Source organism: Rhinolophus sinicus, chromosome 5, assembly GCF_057876585.1.
Source record: "Rhinolophus sinicus isolate RSI-liver-muscle chromosome 5, RSI-T2T, whole genome shotgun sequence".
NCBI lineage: Eukaryota > Metazoa > Chordata > Mammalia > Chiroptera > Rhinolophidae > Rhinolophus > Rhinolophus sinicus.
Genome location: NC_142505.1, coordinates 67,346,985 through 67,352,953, shown reverse-complemented (window position 1 = coordinate 67,352,953; position 5,969 = coordinate 67,346,985).

Sequence of the window (5,969 nt, the reverse complement as noted above, 5' to 3'; positions counted from 1 at the left end):
GACAAATAGTAACAAGTGTTGGAGAGGCTGTGGAGAAAAAGCCTGTTGGTGGGAATGCAGATAGTTGCAGCTGCTATGGAAGGCAGTGTGGAAGTTCCTCAAAAAATTAAGAATAGAATTACCATATGACCCAGCAATCCCTCTCCTGGGTATCTACCCAAAACATCTGAAAACATTTATCCATAAAGGTATATGTGCTCTGACGTTCATTGCAGCTTCAATTACGGTTAGCCAAGACATGTAAACAACCACAGTGTCCTTCGATAGATGATTGGATAAAGAAGTTGTGGTATATATACACAATGGAATACTATTCGGCGGTAAGAAAAGATGATATAGGAATATTTGTGACAACATGGATGGATCTTGAGATTATAATGCTAAGCGAAATAAGTCAAACAGAAAAAGCAGAGAACCATATGATTTCACTGATATGTGGTCTATGAACCAAAAACAACAAAAGAACAAGACAAACAAATGAGAAACAAAAACTCATAGACACAGACAATAGTTTGGTGGCTACCAGAGGGTAAGGGAGGAGGGGGGTGGGAGATGAGGGTAAGGGGATCAAATATGTGGTGATGGAAGGAGAACTGACTCTGGGTGGTGAACACACAATGGGATCTATAGATGATGTAATACAGAATTGTACACCTGAAATCTATGTAATTTTACTAACAATTTCACCCCAATAAACTTTAAAACAATACAAAAAAAAGAAAAGATGAAATAGTACCATTTGCGACAACATAGATGGATCTTAAGATTATTATGCTGAGCAAAATAAATCAGACAGAAAAAGTCAAGAACCATATAATTTTATTAATCTTTTCAAAAAACCAGCTTTTTCTTGTATTTATTTTTTCTATTGTCGTTTTGTTCTCTGTTTCATTTAGTTCTGCTTGATTTTTATTATTTCCTTCCTTCTGCTGACTTTGGGTTTTATTTGTTCTTTTTTTTTCTAGTTCTTTAAGGTATAACGTGAGGTTGTTCATTTGGGATTTTTCATCTTTCTTGAGATAGGCCTGTAATTATATGAATTTCCTTCTTATTACTGCTTTCGCTGCTACCCAACAATTTGGTAGGATGTATTTTCTTTCTCATTTGTTTTTGTGTATCTTTCGAACTCTGCCCCTTTTTCTTCTTTGACACAGTCATTCTTTAAAAGCAAATTCTTTAATTGGCACATATTTGTGGATTTTCTGCATTCTTTTTGTAGTTGATATCCAATTTCAAAGCCTTGTGATCAGAGAATATGGTTGGTATGATTTCAATCTTCTTAAATTTGCTGGGCTATTTTTATGTCCCAATATATTGTCTATCCTTGAGAATGTTCCATGTACACCAGAAAAGAATGTATAGTCTGATGTTCTAGGTTGAAGTGCTCTATAAATGTCAGTTATTTCCATTTCATCTAATGTGTCATTTAGGGCTGATATTTCCTTATTTATTTTCTGTTTGGATGATCTATCCATAGTTGTCAAAGATGTATTTAGGTCCCCCAGTATAATTGTGTTTTGGTCAATTTCTTCCTTTAATTGTGTTAGTAGTTGCTTGGTATATTTTGGTGCTCCCTGATTGGGAGTGATAAATATTGATGACTTCTTGTCATCATAAATGACATAAATATTTATGTCTTCTTGTTGTACAGTCCCTTTTATCATTATGAAATGTCCATCTTTGTCTCTTGCTACCTTTTTTATCTTGAAGTCTCTTTCATCTGATATCAGGATAGCTAAACCTGATTTTCTCTGAATACCATTTGCTTGGAGTGTCAATTTCCACCCTTTAATTTTCAGTCTATGTTTGTCCTTGTAGCTAAAATGTGTCTCTGGGAGGTGGCATATGGTTGGGTTTAATTTTTTTATTCAATCGGCCATGCTCTGCCTTTTTATTGGTAAGTTCACTCCATTTACCTTTAGGGTGATTATAGATATATTAGGATCTTTTTTTTTTTCTGGTAGGATGGTGTCTTCATCGTTTCTTTGCCTTTTTGTTGTCTGTCACTTCACTGTGGTGGTATTCTATGATAGTTTTCCTCTATTTCTTCTTTTTTATGCTATATATTTCAGATCTGGATTTTTTTCTTTGTTAGTTGTTACCATTAAGTTTATGTAAAAGAAAGTTTCGTACTTAGAGTATTCCATATTCTTCAGCATGCATCCTTTCTCCATTCCCCTTTGCTGTTTCAGACCTTTACTCTCTCCCCTTTTATGTTTTTTTTTTCATTTGTTTTAACTTTTTTTTTAAGTTTATCGGGGTGACAATTGTTACTAAAGTTGCATAGGCTTCAGGTGTACAATTCTGCAATACATCATCTATATATCACATTGTACGTTCACCACTCAGACTCAGTTCTCCTTCCATCACCATATATCTGAGCCCTTTCCCCTCATCAACAACGCTTCCTCCCTTACCCTCTGGTAACCACTAAACTATTGTCTGTGTCTATGAGTTTTTGTTTATTTATTTGTTTGTCTTGCATTTTTGTTGTTTTCAGTTTTATATACCACATATGGTTATCTACTTTTTCTGTCTGACCTATTTCGCTCTGAAGATTCATCCATGTTGTTGCAAGTGGTACTATTTAATCTTTTCTTATGGCCAACTCGTGTTCTTTTGAGTATACCACAGTTTGATACTTTGGTTGTTTCCGTGTCTTGACCACCGTAAATAAAGCTGCAATGAACATTGGAGCACATATGTCTTTATGGATAAGCGTTTTCAGATTTTTTGGGTAGATATCAAGGAAAGGGATTGTTGGGTCATATGGTAATTCTATTCTTAATTTTTTGAGGAACCTCCACACTGCCTTCCATAGTGGCTGCAACAATCTGCATCCCCACCAACAGTGTATGAGGGTTCCTTTTTCTCCAAATTTCTCCAACACTTGTTACTATTTGTCTTTTTGATAATAGCCATTCTATCTGGGTGATATCTCATTGTGGTTTTTATTTGCATTTCTCTGATGATTAGTGATGTTGAGCATTTTTTCATATGTCTATTTCATATGAATGTTTTGTTTTCTCTCCTGCTGTGGCCTTTTGTTCTCTCTCATGCTGTAGCATTATATTTTCTCTTACACTGTTCTGGCTTACATGACGGGGCAGGTGGGCTCCCTGGAATGTGGACTTTTTCTCTGTGAGCAGGTCACCTGAGTCTCAGGGCACCGCCTCCGTTTGAGAATGTGGAGAGCTTCTGAAGTCTCAAAGCTCTTCCTGCAACCAGATTCAGAGCCTGTGTTTCAGTGGCTCTGTTTACCCCTGCAGGAATCTACCCAGATAGGTGGGGGCAGGTGTGGTATGGGTTGTGACAGGTGGCTCTGACCTGTACACAGTTATCTTGCCTCTACAGTACCTTCCCTTTTGCCAGAATTAGTTGCACTGTGAGTCTGTGGCTGTGGGGCTGCAGCACTCAGAGGTGTAAGTATTCTGTTCTTTTGGTCTAACACTGCTACTGTTCTGCTTCTAGCACTGGGAGGGTGGGGGTGGGCCTAGCTCTGGGAGGGTGGGGAGGGGGTTAGCCAAGCTCTGTGCCTATGTCTTCCAGCCTCTGTTTGACAGTGAGGACTTAATCCACCATTCTCACCCTTCTTTCCTCAGTCTTTGCTCTGAGGTCTTTGCCATGAGTGTTGGGTTCAGCCATGTTATATGCTGATTCCTCAGGCAGGATTGTGGGCCATAGGGGAGCACTTCCCTCTCCTGCAACTGCGATAGCTCTGGTATGCAGGGAGCTCCAAGCTCAGGTCTTAGTCAGGAGGCCCGCATCTCTGCAATTCCCTCTTCCCTCCAACCCCACTCACCCATTTTGATCACCTTTAGAAGATTCCAATTGCATGTCTCTTAGTCTTGCCTGTGTGCCACGTAGGGAGTCCTTTGTGGAATTATAGCTGTTCAATTTGTTGTAAATTCCACAGGAGATTACAAGAGGAATTCTCCATGCCACCATTTCTGTGATGTAATCCTCAATATATTTCTGATTAAAGTGAGTCTATCTATCAATAGATCTCTACTATTCAGTTTATATCTTATAAATTCACTATTCATACCATTTGCCCATTTTTCAGATTGGTTGCAATAATTTTTAAAATATTTATTATTACTTACTACTCAACTTTTGTTGATTAGATATTATATAATAATCTCTCAAAATGTCATTTGCTTTCATCTTTTCAAGGTATTTTTAAATAAATTTATACATCTTTAATTTCATTTATTTAAAACTATTTGTGTGTTTCTATATGATTTGTGTTTTGTATTCTCTTTAACATTTTTGTTGGTTCCAAAAATATTATCCAATAAAATAGTCCTTTAAAGTTGGATATTTTTCAAATATATTGTCGTATTCCAGTTAGCCTGGAGCTATCATCAACACTGAGAAAAAAGATGTGAAATGGGCCTTGGGGGTATGGCTTCCCATGTGGGCAGCACCCACTAGGTAGCTGAATCACTCTGAGGGCTGACCACAAGGGTTGGCCCTCTGTGCCCTGTGGGTGGAGGACTCAAAGCCCCCTCCCTACCCGTGGGCTCACCCAGGACAGCTGGGTGCCCACAGCAGAACAGGAGTCAAGGAAATTTAAACACTGTGTCAGGGCACCTGAGGAAGTGGCTGGGCAGCTGCCTCACATGTGGCTCCTGGCGCTGGTGCTGCCTGTGGGGTTCCAGCCACAGAAGCAGCTCCCCAGGGCATCCTACAACCCCACCTGGACAAGGTCAGCCTCCTGTGCAGTCCCTGAGCCAGGGAAGAAGGACAGGGCTGCTGGGAGAATGTTCCCTGGCAATGACTTTCAAGCACCCAACCTGAAACCGTGGGGAATCCCAAGGTGGCAGGAGGCTCTATGGCATGGGCTCTGCCGGCCCAGCAGTCAGCTCACTGGGCCTATTCCTGAGGGCCTGATGGCCTCTTTCAGGGACAAGTCAGACTGCAAAACTCAACTGACAATTATGGGCCCACCAACCTGGAGCCCTTGGTGTGGGGATGCAGGATGGAAGACCCCAGACAGGTGCAACCTGAGGTGGCCTGGAGATGCCATGTGGGCAGAGGAGAGGCAGAATGAGCATGGCATGTTCTGGAATAACAGAATCTCTGTCCGAGTGGAAGGTTCTGTGGGGACAGCTGTGGGGACAGGCTGGTGGACTGCAGTGGTCCGGGAGTGTGGGTTTACAGCAGGAAGAGTCAGTGGGATGGGATACAGGGGTGAACTGGAAGGACAGGGGGCCCCAGGAGGCTGAGAGAGAAATAAAAGTGCCCACCGCCCAGCCTGGTGTCTCCTTGGGCCCTGATCACCTGGGCATGTGCCCTCCACATCTGGGCAGAGAGAAGGGGAAGCTGGGGTGTCTGTAGGGCTGTCACAATGAGGGACAGCTGACGGTGGCCCTCACCTTTACCTGGTGAGTAGAGAAGACTTGTGGTCTCCACACATCCTTGGTAGACCTCAAATGGCCCAAGGCATCACAGATCCAGGAAGAGGAAGGGTTGAAGTGTCCATGAATCAGCCTGGAAATCCCACAGTGACAGTCCCTACAGTCCCAACCCCCATCGCCTCATGCCCCTGAGATTCAAAGGGCTGATGTTGGGAGAGGTTGCTACAGTCCTTGGAGCACTGGGCAAGCAGTGGGTGTTGGGAAGTTTCCCCTAGATGTGGGATCAGCCCTCCTACAGAAAATTCCAGAACAACAGAGCCTTGAATTCACTGGAGTTGAAGAATGAAGTTTCTAGGGCCTACCCTTGTAACCGCCGACCATGTACAGTTCCCTCAGGATCTGAGGGCAGGAGGATATGGGGAAGAGGGTCTTTCTGGGTGGCTCTGGTTCACCATGGGTGGGAAGAGGGGCTTCCTGACTCAGAGTTTATTGCCCCCCCTCTAGGTCATAGGGTGCCAGTCACATACATTAATTCTAAGGAAAGAGAAAAAGGAGGCTGTGTTGTATGCCAACTATAAATATATTTACACATATATACACATATAT